This window comes from Rhinoraja longicauda, chromosome 2 (genome assembly GCF_053455715.1).
Source record: "Rhinoraja longicauda isolate Sanriku21f chromosome 2, sRhiLon1.1, whole genome shotgun sequence".
In the NCBI taxonomy this organism is placed as follows: Eukaryota; Metazoa; Chordata; class Chondrichthyes; order Rajiformes; family Arhynchobatidae; genus Rhinoraja; species Rhinoraja longicauda.
The window spans coordinates 91,279,605-91,299,464 of NC_135954.1; the positions used below are offsets into that span (position 1 = coordinate 91,279,605).

Consider the following 19,860-nt stretch of genomic DNA (forward strand, 5'->3'; position numbering starts at 1 on the left):
GCCAGCATCGCCATTCAATATGATCACGGCTGACAATCCAAAATCAGTACCCTGTTCCTGCTTTCTCCACACAACCTCCTCTGGCTGCTCGTTCCATATACCCACCACCATCTGTGTGAAGAGTTCCTTCCCCCTCCCCCTCTCCGTATCTCAAAAGATTGAACAGTACTGCTATGTCTAGCCAAACACCCTTGAACCTGAGCTGAAAGCCACTCACACCCAGTCAGCTAATCACTCTAAACGTATCTGTCATTTCCCGTACATCTTGCCCATCCATTTTCACCCCATCCATTATCACTACCATCACTGGTTCTGCCAACATTTTGTCATCATTGTCCTCTGTAAGCATCGATAGAAAGTATTCCAGCCCCATGCCACATTTTGTAACACATCACCTTCTGTTTCTACGAGAAATTAGGCAGGTACTTTATTGCAAAGCTCTTTCAGCACAACAATGTCTGGACTGCTATCTTTCAAAAATGTTAAGCTAAATGCCCGGCTAATGGATAACGATGCTCTTCAAAGAACATCTAGTGTCCCTGGTGTTCTGGCTAAAATTTATCACTTAATCTGCTTATGTAGCTAGAAAAATGATCCGAGCAAATCTCATTCCTTTTTGTGCACCCTAAATTCAGGGTAACCTGGTTGTCGGGCTGCACTTGTGATATTAATGTACTTTTCAGAGTAAATGATACTACAATGCAGATCTTTGATTATCATGGTATCACAAAATGCTGGAGTAACTCAGCGGGTCAGGCAGCATCTCTGGAGAGAAGGAATGGGTGACGTTTCAGGTCGAGACCCTTCTTCAGACTGATGTCGGGGGGGCGGGACAAAGAAAGGATGTAGTTGGAGAAAGGAAGACAGTGGCAGAACTGGGAAGGGGAGGGGAAGAGAGGGACAGAGGAGCTATCTAAAGTTAGTGAAGTCAATGTTCATACCGCTAGGGTGTAATTTGATTATCACAGTCGTTAATAGTAGTTAATACTTATTTTTAGTGGGTGGCACAGTTGCGCAGCTGGTAGGGCCTCTGCCTCACAGCGCCAGAGACCCAAGTTTGATCCTGACTATGGGGGTGCTGTCTGTGTGGAGATTGCCCGTTCTCCCTGTGACCGCGTGGGTTTCCTCCTGGTGCACCGGTTTCCTCCCACACCCAAAGATGTGCGGGTTTGTAGGTTAATGGCTAATCTAGTGTTGGTCTGGGCTCGATGGACTGAAAGACCTGTTCCAATGCTGTATTTCTAAAACTAAAATCTGACGTTTTTAATTTTTCACTTGTAGTAAGTGACCAGTGATGTAAAGGAAAAAGAGGGACACAAAGTGCTAGAGTAACTCAGCAGGTCAGACAGCATCTCAAAGAATATGTTCTCCAGAGACGTTATCCAGTAATTGTCTACTTTAGATGTTATGCTGCAAGCTTGCATGCTGTATGTATGTTGCATTGTATATCCTATGGCTGCTCAAATGTTAAATTTTCACTTTAAGCCTGGTGTTACGGCCACCTAAATTTAGGAAACAACCTCGGGTATCCCGGTGCCTGAGGATGTATGGTAGATAATAGACAATAGATAATAGACAATAGACAATAGGTGCAGGAGTAGGCCATTCAGCCCTTCGAGCCAGCACCGCCATTCAATGCGATCATGGCTGATTACTCTCAATCAGTACCCCGTTCCTGCCTTCTCCCCATACCCCCTCACTCCGCTATCCTTAAGAGCTCTATCCAGCTCTCTCTTGAAAGCATCCAACGAACTGGCCTCCACTGCCTTCTGAGGCAGAGAATTCCACACCTTCACCACTCTCTGACTGAAAAAGTTCTTCCTCATCTCCGTTCTAAATGGCCTACCCCTTATTCTTAAACTGTGGCCCCTTGTTCTGGACTCCCCCAACATTGGGAACATGTTTCCTGCCTCTAATGTGTCCAATCCCCTAATTATCTTATATGTTTCAATAAGATCCCCCCTCATCCTTCTAAATTCCAGTGTATACAAGCCCAATCGCTCCAGCCTTTCAACATACGACAGTCCCGCCATTCCGGGATGATAATTCTCCCTGTCTCTAGGTATGATACAACAAAGAAGTGTTCTGATTCACAATGCCACCTCTCAATCTCCACCAGAGATGCTGCCTGACCCAGAGTTACTTCAGCACTTTGTGTTCTACACAAAATTCCAGCATCTGTAGTTCCCTGTGTCTACAGTTGAATATTGTCCAGCAAATGGCAAATGTTTGGGAGCCCTGGGTTTTATGCACATAACAGGGTGGCGCAGTGGTAGAGTTGCTGCCTCGCAGCACTAGAGACTCGGGTTCGATCCTAACTACGGGTGCTGTCTGTATGGAGTTTGAATGTTCTCCCTGTGACAGTTTGGGTTTTCTCCAGGTGCTCTGTTTTGTAGGTTATTTGGCTTCAGTAAAACAGTAAATTGTCCCAAGTGGTTTAGGATACTGCTAGTGCATCACAGGTCGGTGCGGATCCGGGCTGAAGGGCCTGTTTCCATGCTATATCTCTAAAGTTTAAAGTAAGCCGGAGATGGGTTCATAACATGTTGTGTGCAAGTTTGGCTGAAGAAAGGTCCCAACCCGAAATGTCACCTATGCGTTTTCTCCAGAAATGCTGCCTGACCGGCTGAGTTACTCTAGCACTGTAAATGGATATGCAAGGCATAAGCTACTGATTGATCCAACTGAAGAGTTATTATTCATAAATTCCAACAAGGTGTTTGGAGCCATTTACATAATAAAAACATTTCACTCTATTTTACATAAGCATAATAAAACATTCCACTCTCATAAGCAATGAGATATACAGGAAATAGCTGCGTGAAGCATACACACGTAGTTTTGTTTAGAGAAAACGCCATGCAAACCTGAGGTGGAAACTGGGCTACCAATTCCGTGTCGACCATCGATTTCCTTTACACTAGTTTTATCCTATACACTAGGGACAATTTGCAGAAGTCAATTAACCCACAAATCTGCATGTCTTTCAAATGTGGGAGGAAACCAAAGCGTCCGGAGGAAACCCACACAGTCACAGGGAGAACGTACAGACTCCATACAGACAGCACCTGTAGTCAGGATCGATCCTGGGTCTCTAGCGCAGTGAGGCAGCAACTCTACTGCTGAACCACAGTGCTGCCCCATTGGGTGGAACAGGAGTCTAAGTATGCCAGGCTACATGGAGGATGTGCTTTCTTTCCCAAAAGGCATCATTTGATCTTTTACGAAAATGGAACAGTTTCATGGTTATTATTACCGAAAACTCTTTCCTCCTTGGTTTTTAAAATCAACTTCATGCAATCTCCAGTAGCCAATATAGAATAAACTTGGCAGTACAGGTACCTCAAAGTTATTGATATTTTTTAAATTTGGCTTACGTGCATTGTTATAGCTATTAATGGTGACAAATCCTGCTAATGTTGTCTGTTGGACTGCTTCAACATATGCACAATGAGCAGTTGTAAGAGTTGCAAGATCTTAAATGGCTCAGGCTGCCAAAGGCAATGCTGCAAACTTCCCTTGATAACTAACGAGACAGAATGGCACAGTGGAGCAACAGTAGTGTTGCTGCCTCTCAGCGACAGAGACACAGCTTTATTCCTGACTATGGGTGCTATCTGTATGGAGTTTGCACGTTCCCCCTGTAACCAGGTGCGGTTCCACCGGGTGCTCTGATTTCCTCCCATATCCCAAAGGTGTGTAGGTTAATTGGCCTTCTGTAAGTTGCTCCTAGTGTGTAAGGTAGAACTGGGCGATCGATGGTGCAGACACGTTGGTCCGATGGGCCTGTTTCTATGCTGCATCTCTGAAGTAAACCAAACTAAAGGTTGCATAATCATGGTAATTTGATTGTATATTTTTACCAATTTCTGGTGAATGGATGGAAAATGTAACCAGTTAATTAATAAGTCAAGCCGAAGCAACTAGACCAATAGAGGACAACAAGGAATAAGAGCCAAGAAAGGAAATATTTAGGAAACTGCTTGATGCAGCAAGTTTGTGTAAGCTTGGAAAGAAATCTGCTCAATCTATCCAGTACAATGTGAGCCCATGAGGTGCATAATAGGACCACATTTTATATTTACCTGGATTTAGAATCAAAAAAGGCATAATTATGTACAACTAAATTAAGATGGTTTACTTTTCCCCCATTTATTTAGAGGTAATTTTTAAAGTACTCTATTCAAATACTTTTTTTTTAAAAATGGTATTGGGTAATTTGTAATAACAAGGAACCCAACAAGGATGCTGGTTTATCAAAGAAAGACACAATGTGCTGGAGTAATTCTGTGGGTCAGGCAGCATTTCTGGAGATGATGGAGAGGTAACGTTTTGGATCAGGTAGACGCAAAGAGTCTCTTGCCCAGAGTAGGGGAATCGAGAACCAGAGGACATGGGTTTAAGGTGAAGGGGAAAAGATTTAATAGGAATCTAAGGGATAACTTTTTTACTCAAAGGATGGTGGGTGTATGGAACGAGCAGCCAGAGGAGGTAGTTGAGGCAGAGACTATTGCAACGTTTAAGAAACAATTAGACAGGTACATGGATAGGACAGGTTTGGAGGACTAGTATAGATGGGACATGTTGGTCAGTGTGTGCAAGTTGGGCCGAATGGCCTGTTTCCATGCTGTTTGACTATAATATATGCGCACATATATACATTCATACACAAAAACAAACCATACTAGTAATTCTATATAACTTTTTGTTTTATTTATTTTGACCTTTTTTCTTTTTGTTTATTATATTGTTTACAGAGTACTCTGTTTACATATTTTGTTGTGCTGCTGCATGTAAGAATTTCATTATTCTGTCTGGGACATATGACAATAAAAATACTCTTGACTCTTGAACTGGTCCGATGAATAACATTGGGCTAATTTCTAGAATTGGAGAAAATGTGCTGTCCTCCAACCCATGTACTGACAGACTGCTGATCTGCTCTGCCCTTAGATTTGATGTTAAACCAAGGTCTCACCAGCTGGTTGAATCGGCATCATCTGAAGAGGAGGAAGTTCTAATGTCCTATCCATCAGGCAAATCAAGGTTAACTACTCGTGTCTTTCATTTGCTATTTGCAGGCCTTTGCTGTATGTGAAATAGCCAATGTATGCAACCATGCTGGAAAATATTGAGATTTACAAATTATTCACTGTGTGTTAATGCAAGATTTTACTGATGTAAAAACTTTGGTATTAGTCGTTTATGATGTTATTGAAATATTTATAAATATTTCATGGTTTCTTCATCTCTGCCTTGGGGCAAATGACGTTCTCGTAGTGTTGTTTTTCAGTTGTGTTGTATAGAATGAAATTAACACTTCCCACTATTTATAGCCCATGACTAATAGAAATGATTAATTGTCTACCTTCAGAAATTCACTGGTTAAGCTTACTAAACTGTATTTGGGAACGTGATTTTAAATAAGCTTCTGCTGGTATCGGCTAACAGTATTTTAAATTCAATGTAGATTTAGAAAATTATTTAGATGTAAAGGAATTTATTATTGTTTAAAGGAATAAAATAGTACCTTTTTAGCTAGGCAGGCTGTGACTAGTAAGGAACAAGAAGGATAGGTGGTTGAGACCTCTTATGCCATTTATATCAATGATTTGCTGTAGATGGTATAAGTGGAAGCGTGGTGGACTTCTGGTCCAGCAGAACGTGTAATCCAGCAAGGCTCTGGAACCAAGGGTGCCAGAAAATCAGTGGTGGAACTGTGCAATGTTATTACCGCCTAGTGAATGCAGTAGTCCAAAAGAATAATTAAAATTACTTGTATACTGTAACATTAAGTGTGGATTTGGTGTTTTTCCATTTCCTCTGTGCATTATTGCTCCCACTTCCCCCTGTCTTGCTTGGCTGCCTGACCTTGGAACAACAGGGAAACAGGCCCTGCAGCCCAACCTCTAATTACCAAGCAATCTAAGCTGGTCCCACCAGCCCATGTTTGACCCATGTTTCCCCCTCTTAATTAACCCCTTTGTCCTCTGAGTTTTAAATTTTTCAAAGTCCTCTGGTTTGCCGCTTCTGGCCAATTTACATGCCTCTTCGTTGGCTTTAACACTATCCTTGACTTCCCTCATCAGCCACGGTTGAGCCCCCTTCCCAGTTTTATTTTTTCGCCAGACAGGGATGAACAATTGTTGCAATTGTTGTTAAATCTTCACAATTGCATCTTCACCGTCAACCCATTAAGTATAATTTGCCTATAAGAAAATACCTGCAGATGCTGGTACAAATCGATTTATTCACAAAATGCTGGAGTAACTCAGCAGGTCAGGCAGCATCTCGGGAGAGTAGGAATGGGTGACGTTTCGGGTCGAGACCCTTCTTCAGACTGATTATATCAGTCAAAAGTATAATTTGCCAGTCTATCCTAGCCAATTCCCATCTCATTCCTTCAAAGTCTCCTTTATTCAAGTTCAGGACCCTAGTCTCTGAATTAACTGAATCACTCTCCATCCTAATGCAGAATTCCACCATGTTATGGTCACTGTTAACCAAGGGGCCTTGCACAACAAGATCGCTAACTAATCCTTCCTCATTACACAATACCCAGTCTAAGATGGCCTACCCTCTAGTCGGTTCCTCTATACATTGGTTTAAAAAACATACCCTATACATTCCAGGAAATCCTTCTCCTCAGCACTGTTACTAATTTGGTTGTCCCAATCTGTATATAGATTAAAGTCACCCACGATAACCACTGTACCTGTGCTACATGCATCCCTAATTTCCTGCCATGTCTCCGTAATTCCAACTATATCATATCCTTTGACTACTAACTGCACATTCAATTCATCCACCTTATTTCGAATGCTCCTCGCATTAAGGCACAAAGCTTTCAGATTAGTTTTTCTTATCTCCCTTCTACCTTTTGCTTCTGTCCTCCTTTTATGGCCCTCTGTCTCCTTGCATTGGGTCCCATCTCCTTGCCCTGTTAGTTTAAACGTGACCTTTCCTACACTCTCTTTCCCGTTAGCTGCACGGATACGCATCCACGTTGTTGACTCCACCCCTGCACCCCAAAACATCACCTATCTGTTTTTTCCAGAGATGCTGCCTGTCCCACTGAGTTATTCCAGTATTTGGGTCCTTATTTGGTATAAACCATCATCTGCAGTTCTTTTTTTAATTACATTTAGTATATCACCTGCTTTGAATATATGTAATATATATATGAAACAGTCATTTTACATTCAGAAGGATGTAATGAGGCATTTGGTTGTTAGCAGTGAATGCACAACATAAATTGTCCCTTATGTTCTTGTACAAATAATTTACATTGATTTTGCAATAGTGGAGACTAAGAAAGGAAAGAAGGGTAAGGGATTTGGAGCCTTTTCCTTTGTTAGACAAATGTGAAGCATACTAAGTGATTGGATGGCCAGATTTGTTTCAATTGCTGCTTATCACATTTGGAGATTTTATTTTTCTTCTATCCTTGCTGTCTATACTGCAATGTAGTTGAATCCTCATTTATTGTTTTGCGATATTGGGACAATCTTGCTTTGACATTTTCCCTTCGAGTACTCTTGTATCGCTCAGAGTTTACAACATGGGACTTGATACTTGAATAGGTCATTGCCATAGAAACAGGTCCTCATGCAAAGCACAAGAATATGTAGTAGGTAGCCCCTGGGAGCTGAAAGTACGCCTGAAGATGATGAATTATTGAGCTAATGTATTAGTGTGTCAGTTTGTCAGCTTGGAATTGGCTCTTGTATCCGCCAAAGCCCTCCAAACAACAAGATCCTGTGGCTGAAATTGTACAATGGCCTTCTGCTGCAGAGATAAGACTCTCCTTTGGTATTTGCTCCAAAGACTGCTATTTAATATGAAGATAGATAAATTATAGTCCATGCTTTAGGATTATGAATGCAACATGATTTTTAATGGTTTAAATAAAAGTGTAATGGCAGTTTCTATACCTTAAAGTCCAACTTTGATAGCCATTACTGCTCAGGGATGGAATGGAGGTATAGCTTACCCACACACCGCACTCTGAGATAACAAAAACGAATCTTCCAAACACTGTTTCTTGATTAATTGGTCTTTATTAAAGTAGCACAGATCAAAAAAGTAATTCATAACTTTTCGTTCTTATCAACTGTTTCTTCTTCAAACAATACAGTAAAGATCGTGTAGGAAAATAACTGCAGATGCTGGTACAAATCGAAGGTATCACAAAATGCTGGAGTAACTCAGCAGGTCCGGCAGCATCTCAGGAGAGAAGGAATGGGTGACATTTCGGGTCGAGACCATTCTTCAGACTGATGTCAGGGGGGCGGGACAAAGGAAGGATATAGGTGGAGACAGGAAGATAGAGGGAGAACTGGGAAGGGGGAGGTCTCAACCCAAAACATCACCTGTCCATGTTCTCCAAAGATGCTGCCTGACCCGCTGAGTTACTCCAGCGTTTCATGTTCAGATCATCAAAACCTAAATGTGTTCCTGGGATTCTATCACTGACCTGGACTTGGAGACAATCATTTTGGTTTATGCATTTAACAATGTTTTGTTTAGACTACAGTTCCTTCCTACAAATGGTGGAGTACTAAATATCTAATCTAGGCATATGTAGTTAAGCATTTTTAGATATTCTGCTGTTAATGTGAAATATTCAATTTTCCATCTCAAGGGAGTTATTAAGAATTTTTGATATAGTTCTTTAATAATGTTTTTGTGATGTGATCACATTCATACCTTGACTGTCAGACCCAATGACTGAAAACAAAATTGTAAGATTGCCAAGATAACTCAAATTTCCGTTAAAATCTTGTGCTATTGCACATACTGTACATGTTGCTTTTGACATTTTTTTCCTCAGCCCTGGTATATTTCAATATTTATATGTGACTGCTCTTTAAACTTGTATAATTGAGGGGCTGGCCAAACTGCTTCTAAACTCTGCCAAGGCTTCTGTTAAGCCATGAGCTCCAAGTTTTTATATTTTCTTGATGTTGCTTGCCTACTTTCAATCCGAATTGATTGAGAAAGAGGGAATGCTCGTGAAAAATGTTTCCATATTGCAGAGTGTCCTCTCTGTGTGATAACCAGCATCTCTTAAAATGATGGGAATCGAAAACAATTATGGGTGCTGGAAATGTGAAGTGAAAACAAAATGCTGGAAACATTCAGTAAGTCAGACAGCATCTCTTGAAAGGGAAACGTTTAACATTTGAGATCTAACTTGTTTGTTCTTGTTGCGTTACAGGGTTTTTGACCTGAATCTTTATCTCTGCTGCCTAACTTACATGTTTCTAGCATTGTCTGTTGTTTTTAATTAGAATGGTGAGTGGTCCCATGAACGCTATCAAACGTGGGAATCACAGATTCACTTGTCACAGGTGAAAACATTAGATTTTATAGATTTAGACTTTAGAGATGCAGCACGGAAACAGGCCCTTAGGCCCATTGAGTCCGTACTAACCAGTGAAACCCCGTATACTAACACTATCCTACACTCTAGGGACTATTTTTTACAACTTACAAAGTCAATTAACCTACAAACCTGTACGTCTTTGGAGTGTGGGAGGAAACCGAAGCACCAGGAGGAAACCCACGCACTCACAGGGAGAACTTTCCAATTCTTTGTACATGTTTTTGTAAACCAGCATCTGCTGTTCCTTGTATCTACTCCAAACTGGGCAAACATTGGTTTCCATGGGCTATCAACACTTATCAGGATTATATTCACATGAAATCTGTAATTTCACATGCTGTTCATCAGTTGATCTGGCTGTCTCTATCTTCAACCCTGACCCACTCCGTGTCAACTTCCTGCTGTTGGTTTCCTGCTCTCCGTTTTACTGTCTATATTACTTTGGTCTGCAAAGTCAACTGTTTCTTCACATGCTGATTGTTTTAGAGCTTTGTTTCAGATTTCCTAGATTTGTACAAGAGTTGACCCGTCTTGGGTTGAAAGGACCACTGGAAAAATTGCTCATAGGTCATAGGAGTAGAAGTACGCCATTCGGCCCATTGAGTCTACTCTGTCGTTCAATCATGGCTGATCTATCTTTCCCTCTCAACCCCATTCTCCTGCCTTCTCCCCATAAATTTTGACACCCGAAGAATCTGTCTTAGGCCATTGACTTGGCCTCCACATCTGTCTGTGGCAATGAATTTCCCAGATTCACCACCCTCTGACTAAAGAAATTCCTCCTCATCCACTTTCTAAAGGTACTTCCTTTTAGTCTGACGCTGTGCTCTCTGGTCCTGAACTCCCCCACTAGTGGAAACATCCTCTCCGCATCCACTCTATCCAGGCATTCCACTATTGGGTAAGTTTCAATTAAGTCCCCCCTCCTCCTCCTAAACTCCAGTGAGTACTGGCCCAGTGCCGTCAAATGCTTATACGTTAACCCAATCATCCCCAGCATCATTCCCGTAAACCTTCACCTTGGAATAAAAATATCAATGTGCACAATTTCTTCCCCTTACAAAGCAGAGAGGAAGGAAAAAAAAATAATACAGATTCATTCCTATGACTATTTTTTATTTGGGGAGAAAATCCCCCATCATTTGCAGAAACTGCTTCCTTTCACACACATGGTGCCCTGCCGCACCACTCCAAATGTGTTTTATTACAAATTGCATCACTGTGAACTTGAATGCCCATGGCATTGCCTCGTTCTGATTTAAAGGATCTGTGCAGCTTCTCTTGGGTGGAAATGAGCAGCTGCTTGCATTCTGGATTCAGAATAGTTCCCCCCGTTCTGTTTTTTAAAGTTTAATTGGCAGAGTGCATGCTGCCAGTTCTGCTCCGACTGCACTCTGCCAATTAAACTTTAAAAAACAGAACGGGGAGAACTATTTACAGAAAAGAGCTGCTGTTATGGCAGATTTTCAGCTTCCAAATCCTAAGGAAGCTTTGCTTGAATGATGGAAATGAAATATTTAAAGCATGCCTTTCAGGTGAGAGGGGCAAAGTTTAAAGGAGATGTGCGGGCAATCTTGTTTTTACAATAATTACCTATTGATTCCAAAGTGGCCCTGCTCTATTCTTATCTACTTGCTCTTTGTATACTTCTAGAACATCATTAGATGATATTTTTGTTCACCAGAAACATTTAAAATTTGGCAATAAATCAATCTTTATGAACAATTGGAATTTACATGATTTGCATCTGATTTACACATCTAGATGGTCAGAATAGTTTTTGGTGGAAATTTCAAATAGAGGGCATAGCTTAAGGTTAGACAAGAAAGATGAAAGGAGATGTGCAGGGATGTCTTCACAGGGAGTGGCGGGTGCGTGGAACGTGCTGCCAGGAGTGGTGGTTGAGGCAGATACAATAGTGGCGTTTAATAGACTTTTGGATCGACACGTGGGTATGCAGGGAATGGAGGGATGTGGATAATGTGCAGGCAGTTAAGTGATGGTCTTTACATTTATTTCAGATTTACAACATCAACAGTGTTTTGCTTTATGCGTGACATGCACTGATTTTCCAAGGACTTGCAGACTTGTTTGTAGACTTGTAAAACAGAATAACACTGAGGAACGTTAGTGGCATTTAAGACTTTAGTATAGGCATATGCACATGGAGGGATATGGGTTATGTGTAGGTAGAAAAGTGATGGCCTTGGCATCATGTTCGGCACAGATATTGTTGGCTGAAGGGCATGTTCTTGCATGGTACTGTTCTATGTTCTATTCAAAGATATCTGTCAATGTGCAGAAATTTTAAACACTGCAGGACCTTTTTTAAATTGGAACTTTTAAAAGACATTTTGGAAGCATTCGTTAAAAAGATTTCTGACCTAGCAGAAAAAATATTCGCTTTGAAGGTTCCAAAGATCTTGAAGTAATATAGTGATCATGTTTTATTCATGGATCACTTGATAGATTTATCTTTTGTACTTGAATTCCTCACAGGGCACTTTAAAAGTGTTGATTAAAGGAATAAATTGCTGATGTCCTGTGGAATAGCTTTATATTATTTCTTTGGGACAGAAGGCACAGTAGCGCAATGGTAGAGTTGCTGCCTTACTGCTCCAGAGAGCCGGGTTCAATCCCGACTATGGGTGCTGTCTGTACGGAATTTGTATGTTCTCCCTATGTCTGCATGAGTTATCTCCTGGTGCTCCGGTTTCCTCCTCCATTCCAAAGACGTGCAGGTTTGTAGGTTAATTGGCTTCTGTTAATTGTGCCAAGTGTGTAGGATAGAACTAGTTTGTAGGTGATCGTTGGTTGGTGCAGAATTGGGCCGAAGGGCCTGTTCCCACGTTATATCTCTAAACTAAGGTAGGTTTTTAGAAGAAAACCCCATGATTGGATATTGGTTTTGTTTTTGATACATTCTCACATGGGTGACCTAAGATAATCCTGGCTGGAATCTGGATAGTTGTCTAATACCAGTTGCCATTTTCATGATTTGAGTCGTAATTACAACTGACCACATTTATATGTAGCATAGTGATGCGGTTGGTAGAGCCGCTGCCATACAGTGCAGAGACCTGGGTTCGGTCCTGACCTCGGATGTTGTTTATATGAAACTTGCACGTTCTCCCTGTGACCACGTGAGTTTCTTCCGGCTGCTTTGGTTTCCTCCATCCCAAAGATACGCCGGCTTGTGGATCGATTGGCCTCTGTAAATTGCCCCTCGTGTGCTGGGAATGGATGAGAAAGAGGCATAACATAAAACTAATGTGATTGAGTGATGTAAAGGAGGGTTCCAACCCAAAATGGCACCTATGAACCAGATTTGACAAAGGAACTCACGGTAAAGGAACCGCTGGGAGGTAGTGACCATTATATGCTTAGTTTTAATCTGCATTTTGAGAGGGAGAAGGTTAAATCAGAAGTGTCAGTGTTGCAGTTGAACAAAGGGGATTATGAAGGCATGAGAGAGGAGCTGGTCAAGGTCGACTGGCAAAGGATCCGAGCAGGAATGACGGTGGAACAGCAATGGCAGGAATTTCTGGGATTAATCCAGAAGATGCAGGATTATTTCGTTCCAAAGAGGAAAAAAGATTCTAAGGGGAGCAAGAGGCAACTGTGACTGACAAGGGAAGTTAGGGATGGAATAAAACTAAAAGAAAAGATGTATAAATAGCAAAGATTAGCGGGAAGCCAGGAGGATTGGGAAACTTTCAAAGGACAACAAAAGGTAACAAAAAGGGCAATACAGGGTGAAAAGATGAAGTACGAGGGTAAGCTGGCCAAGAATATATAGTAAAAGCTTCTTTAGGTAAGTTGAGAAAAAGATTAGTAAATACAAATGTGGGTCCCTTGGAGGCAGAAACAGATGAAATTATTATGGGGAATAAGGAAATGGCAGAAGAGTTGAACAGGTACTTTGGTTCTGTCTTCACTAAGGAAGACACAAACAATCTCCCAGGTGTACTAGAGGATGGAGGATCTAGGGAGACAGGAACTGAAAGAAATTTGCATTAGGCGAGAAATAGTATTGGGTAGACTGATGGGGAGAAGGCAGGAACGGGGTACTGATTGAGTGATCAGCCATGATCGCATTGAATGGCGGTGCTGGCTCGAAGGGCTGAATGGCCTACTCCTGCACCTATTGTCTATTGTCTATTGTCTATTGACTGAAGGCTGAAAAATCCCCAGGGCCTGATGGTTTGCATCCCAGGGTGCACAAGGAGGTGGTTCTTGGGTAGAAATCGTGGACGCCTTGGTAATAATTTTCCAATATTCTATAGATTCAGAATCAGTTCCTGTGGATTGGAGGGTAGCTAATGTTATCCCACTCTTCAAGAAAGGAGGGAGAGAGAAAACAGGGAATTACAGACCAGTTATCCTGACATCGGTGGAAGGGAAGATGCTGGAGTCAATTATTAAAGAAGTAATAGCGGTACATTTGGTCGCAGTAAAAGGATTGGTCCAAGTCAGCATGGATTTATGAAGGGGCAATCCTGCTTGACTAACCTTCTGGAATTTTTTGAGGATGCTGAATAACCCGCTGAGTTACTCCAGCACTGTGTCTGGAGTTATTGGAGCTGTGAGGCAGCCCCTCTTTTGGCTACACCACTGTGTGCCTGAGCTTCCTGAATATTTTACATCCAGGATTATTCAATGCCCAATCCTGTTTCTTTCCAAAACCAAGTTTCTGTTATTGCCACTGCAATATATTCCCACATAGCTTTCTACAGGTGTTTCCACTAACTTCATTCACCACTCTCCTTGGATTTGTGTGATAACCCAAATGTAATTATTTCCATTTTCACTGATCTCTATAAAATTCTTATTCTGACCATTTTTTTCTCTCTGTTGATGTAAATTTATTCTGCCTCTTCTTGCTGGTGTGGTCTGCTCCTTCCTAATGCATTCCTCTTATCCTTGCACTATAATATTGCCCGTTTCTCCTTGCTTTTCTAAAGCCCTTAGGCCTACAGAGTACGCGCCGACCAGTGATCACCATCCACCAACACTCTCCTACACATAAGGGACAATTTACAATTTTACAAAAGCCAATTAACCTTCATACCTGTATGATTTTGGAGTGTGGTAGGAAACCAAAGCCCTCTAAGAAAACCCACGCGGTCATGGGGAGAACGTACAAACTCCACACAGACAGCAGCCATAAATAGGATCAAACCCGAGTCTCTGGCGCTGTAAAGCAGCAATTCTACTGCTGCGCCACTGTACAGCCTGGGTTATCCCTTCTGATTCTACCTTTTGGTTGCCTGCAGACTTGCCTAACTAGTTTGAATCACTTCTAATGACTCCAGGAACTAAATATTCAGGGTACACAACGTATAGAAAAGACAGACAGGTGGGCAGAGGGGGTGGAGTCGCTCTGTTGGTAAGGAATGATATTCACTCCCTTGCAAGGGGTGACATAGAATCAGGAGATGTAAAATCAGTATGGATAGAAATGAGGAATTGTAAGGGTAAAAAGACCCTAATGGGAGTTATCTACAGGCCCCCAAACAGTAGCCTCGACATAGGGTGCAAGTTAAATCAAGAGCTAAAATTGGCATGTCACAAATGTAATGCTACGGTGGTTATGGGAGATTTCAACATGCAGGTAGACTGGGAAAATCAGGTTGGTAATGGACCCCAGGAAAGAGAGTTTGTGGAGTGCCTCTGAGATGGATTCTTCGAACAGCTTGTACTGGAGCCTACCAGGGAGAAGGCAATTCTGGATTTAGTGTTGTGTAATGAACCTGATCTGATAAGGGAACTCGAGGTAAAAGAGCCATTAGGAGGCAGTGATCACAATATGATGTTTTACTCTACAAATTGAGAGGGAGAAGGGAAAATCGGAAGCGTCAGTATTACAGTATAGCAAAGGGGATTACAGAGGCATGAGGCAGGAGCTGGCCAGATTTGACTAGAAGGAGGCCTATAGCAGGGAAGACGGTGGAACAGCAATGGCAGGTATACCTGGGAATAATGCAGAAGTTGCAGGATCAATTTATCCCAAAGTGGAGGAAAGATTCTAAGAGGTAAGAGGCACCCGTGGCTGACAAGGGAAGTCAAGGACAGCATAAAAATAAAAGAGAAGAAGTATAACATAGCAAAGAAGAGTGGGGAAGCCAGAGGATTGGGATTCTTTTAAAGAGCAACGGAAGATAACTAAAAAGGCAATACGGGAAGAAAAGATGAGGTATGAGGGTAAGCTAGCCAATAATATAAAGGAGGATAGTAAAAGCTTTCTTAGGTATGTGAAGAGGAAAAAAATAGTCAAGGCAAATGTGGGTCCCTTGAAGACAGAAGCAGGGGAATTTATTATGGGGAAGAAGGAAATGGCAGACGAGTTGAACCGGTACTTTGGATCTGTCTTCACTAAGGAAGATACAAACAATTTCCCAGATGTTCTAGTGGCCAGAGATCCTAGGGTGACGGAGGAACTGAAGGAAATCCACATTAGACTGAAGGAAATCCACATTTGGCAGGAAATGGTGTTGGGTAGACCGATGGGACTGAAGGCTGATAAATCCCCAGGGCCTGATGGTCTGCATCCCAGGGTACTTAAGGAGGTGGCTCTAGAAATTATGGACGCATTAGTAATCATTTTCCAATGTTCTATAGATTCAGGATCAGTTCCTGTGGATTGGAGGGTAGCTGATGTTATCCCACTTTTTAAGAAAGGAGGGAGAGAGAAATTGGGAAATTATAGACCAGTTAGTCTGACATCAGTGGTGGGGAAGATGCTGGGGTCAATTATAAAAGACGAAATTGCAGAGCATTTGGATAGCAATAACAGGATCATTCCGAGTCAGCATGGATCTTATCGAAACATATAAGATTATTAAGGGGTTGGACACGTTAGAGGCAGGAAACATGTTCCTAATGTTGGGGAAGTCCAGAACCATGGGCCACAGTTTAAGAATAAGGTGTAGGCCATTTAGAACGGAGATGAGGAAAAACTTTTTCAGTCAGAGTTGTAAATCTGTGGAATTCTCTGCCTCAGAAGGCAGTGGAGGCCAATTTTCTGAATGCATTCAAGAGAAAGCTAGATACTCTTAAGGATAGCGGAGTCAGGGGGTATGGGGAGAAGGCAGGAATGGGGTACTGATTGAGAATGATCAGCCATGATCACATTGAATGGTGGTGCTGGCCCGAAGGGCGGAATGGCCTACTCCTGCACCTATTGTCTATTGTCCAACAAACTCTGGTGTGCGGATATTTTCTTGTGCAGTATCCCTTCCTGCAATCAGAACTGTAACCAAGCCAGAATAATGTAAAATACATTAACCTGAACAATTTAAATTTTGTCTTCCACTGACGCGTCAGCCACTTCCCCAGCCTGATTTCTCCAGAGAAGGTCGAGGTTTGCCCCTTCTCTAGTTGGGCAGTCATTGATTGATTGCAATCATTATCCTAAACACCTAACAAATGCCACCCTAACCAATGTCTTTGCCACCTTAAATGATTTGGCCATGTAGTGTGTGTACATATATGTAGAGTGTATGTATATGTAGTGTGTGTGTACATGTACATGAAACCATCTCTTATTGTAAAGAAGGGAGATCTACGATGGGCCTGCCTCACAAATTAAAATATTGCTGTAGAATTGATTTTTGAAATTAAAATACTCAATAACAGATAAATTATAATTGAAAGGATATAAAAGCACTGATTTTTGTGGGGGAAAAGTGCTATGTTTTCAACCAGATACACGTGGCCTCACAAAAGAACTTCCTTTATTCTCCAGGCCAGCCCTCCATTCTCTGCACTTCATTAACTTCACCTGTTCCAATACTTTACCTACGCCATGCACGGCTTATAAACCACTCTTGCCATAACTCGACATTAATTCTTCATCCCCAACTTCTCAAATTTTAGTATGCTTATGTTTCAGTCTACCATGGTAGTTTCTTATTGCCTGCTTCAGTACTCTGAATTCTCTCAAACACTCCCGTCCTCGGGCTTCCTGTTGCAATTATGCTGTTGACGTGGCTTGAGTTTCCCAGGATTCATGCCAGACTTTCTTTACATTTCCTTCTCTGCCCTTGGAGATTTTTTTTGTAGCCTATTTCTTTCACTGGGAGTTTGGACATTCCCTGCTAATCCTCTCTTGGTTCAATGGTACTTTATTGTTACATGATACAATTACATTTTCTTTTCTTACAATTCAGTGAAATCTTACTCTACATAAGCACAATCATGCCTAAGTATAAGAGTATAAGATTTGTAGATTACACTGAGGTAGTACACAAGAGTCACTACGTTTGGGTGGCGCAGTGGTGGAGTTGCTGGCTTACAGAGCCAGACACCGGGTTCAATCCTGACTATGGGTGCTGTCTGTAGGGAGTTTGTACGTTCTCCCAGTGACGGAGTGGGTTTTCTCCCACACTCCAAAGAAGTACAGGTTTGTAGGTTAATTGGCTTTGGTAAAAATCGTAAATCGTCCCTAGTGTGTAGGATACTGCTAGTGTACGGTGTGATCACTGGTCGGTGCAGACTCGGTGAGCCAAAAGACCTGTTTCGCTAAAGCTAAAGTTTGAGCAAAGTTTATAAAGACCTGTATCGTAAAAGCTAAAGTTTCCGGCATCTTCTTGTATTGTGTCCATTCATCCACTGGGCTTTAAACTGTGCTAACGGCATATTCATGTGGGTGGTGTAGATACCAGACAATGCTGGTCATCAAGATGTCCTATATTAAAGATATTGAATAATATTGTTGCCAAATCATTCTTTTGCTGTTTTTTTCCATACATTGAACCTGATGAAGTCTTTAATTATATTTACCAATGACAGGCACATTTGAAATTGGTGTATTACGATGGTAAAATGTATCTGGCTGTTGCTTTTGCATAGTTTTGTATTTTATTTTTGTATTCTATTTTTGTTTTGTACCTTCCTCCTCTAAGAAAATGAACCACTGGCCTCCCTTCCACTCTTGGCAGTTCCACCATCAATTTTCCCTGCCGGGGCTATATTTCTTAGGAAATCCATTTCAAGTTGAAAACTGATTTCACTGTGCATGGTCCACTAGTTGTTCATTATTTATATTTATATTGCTGATTAGGATATGAATATAAAGGGCGGCACAGTGGTGTAGCGGTAGCACTGCTACCATGCAGCGCCAAAGACCCAGGTTTAATTCTGATCTCGGGTGCTGCTTGTGTGGAGTTTGTACGTTTTCTCTGTGACTGCATGGGTTTTCTCCGGGTGCTCTGGTTTCATCCCATATTCCAAAGACTTGCAGGTTTATAGGTTAATTATCTTGTGTAAATTGTCCCTAGTGTGTAGGATAGAACTAGTGTACGGCCGATCACTGATCCGCACAAACAGTGGGCCGAAGGGCCTGTTTCCACATTGTATCTCTAAACTAAACTAAGCATGGTTGGTAAGCTTGTGGACGGCAGAAGGATTAGTGGTGTAGCACAGTGAAGAAACTTATGGGGATCTTGATTAACTGGGCCATTGGCCCAGGGATGCAGATGGAGTTTAGTTCAGATGGGTGCAAATCTCTACTGCGGGCAGGGAGGGGAGTGACAAGGGGGGTTGAGGAGGGATGGAGTGGGTGAGGGGAGGAGGGAAGGGATAAGGGGGGTTCAGGGGGAAGTGAGTGGGGGGAGGAGGGGGGGTTCAGGGGGTTGGAGTGGGTGGGAGGGGGAATGAGGGGGAGGGGGGGGGCGGAGAGGGTGCTCGACCAATGCAGGAGAGGTTTGTGTGGAAAGCTCTCCTTTGGGCCCAGCAACCCTACCAATCCATGGATCCGTTGGCGGCGAAAGCCACTTACATGTGCCCCGTGCGTGCAGCGCTGAGCGGCAAGGAACGGTGGTGACGGCCATCTTGTTGGACCCTCTGGCGCCGCGCTACACCACGAGAGGAAGGTCAGGCACGAGGCATGCTGGTCCTCCCGCTGGTTCTCCCGGGGGGGGGGGGAGCACATTTGTTAAAGTCAGTCTCCCCCCCCCCTCATTGGCTGTGACTCCCTGCCCCCCCTCCCTCATTGGCCGTCATTCGGGCGGGTCCCATTGTGATGTCACACGCTGAACATGGCAAGCAATGGGTTTAATAAGGTGATTTTTAAACTTTAAAATCTCTCTAACTTTAAAAATATAAGACCAATTTGAATGAAACTTGGATGAAACTGTCCCCAGGACAATGGTGAGTAAGGTGGTCCTAAATTTGACGTGCTATCATGTGTGTGTGGATGAAAACCACACACACAAACAGAACAAAAAAGCGCATTAGGAACGCAACACACAAGATACGCACACAGCACAAACAAGATGAGTTTTAGGGGTAGGTAGGTAGGTAGATAGATAGATAGTCTTGGTAAGACAAAACAGGCCAGGACTTGCGCAGTAATTGGTAGGGCCCTGGGGAGTGTCCAGGACAGAGACGGGTACAGGGCTTTAAATACATCGTTCTGCGATCAGAGCCACGCAGCAGAGGTGGAGGACATCGCCTGGCCAGACTGACCC

The 19,860-nt window shown here is 42.4% G+C and overlaps 1 protein-coding gene across 4 annotated transcripts in view; it reads left to right on the forward strand.

Moving 5' to 3' along the window:
- Positions 1-19,860, forward strand: part of nktr (natural killer cell triggering receptor) — a 132,841-nt gene that overhangs the window by 7,632 nt on the left and 105,349 nt on the right. For all 4 annotated transcript variants that reach the window (XM_078423799.1, XM_078423811.1, XM_078423821.1 and 1 more), the window contains exon 2: positions 4,954-5,046. The gene's annotated coding sequence lies outside the window, so the exon portion shown is untranslated. The remainder of the gene's footprint in view (positions 1-4,953; positions 5,047-19,860) is intronic.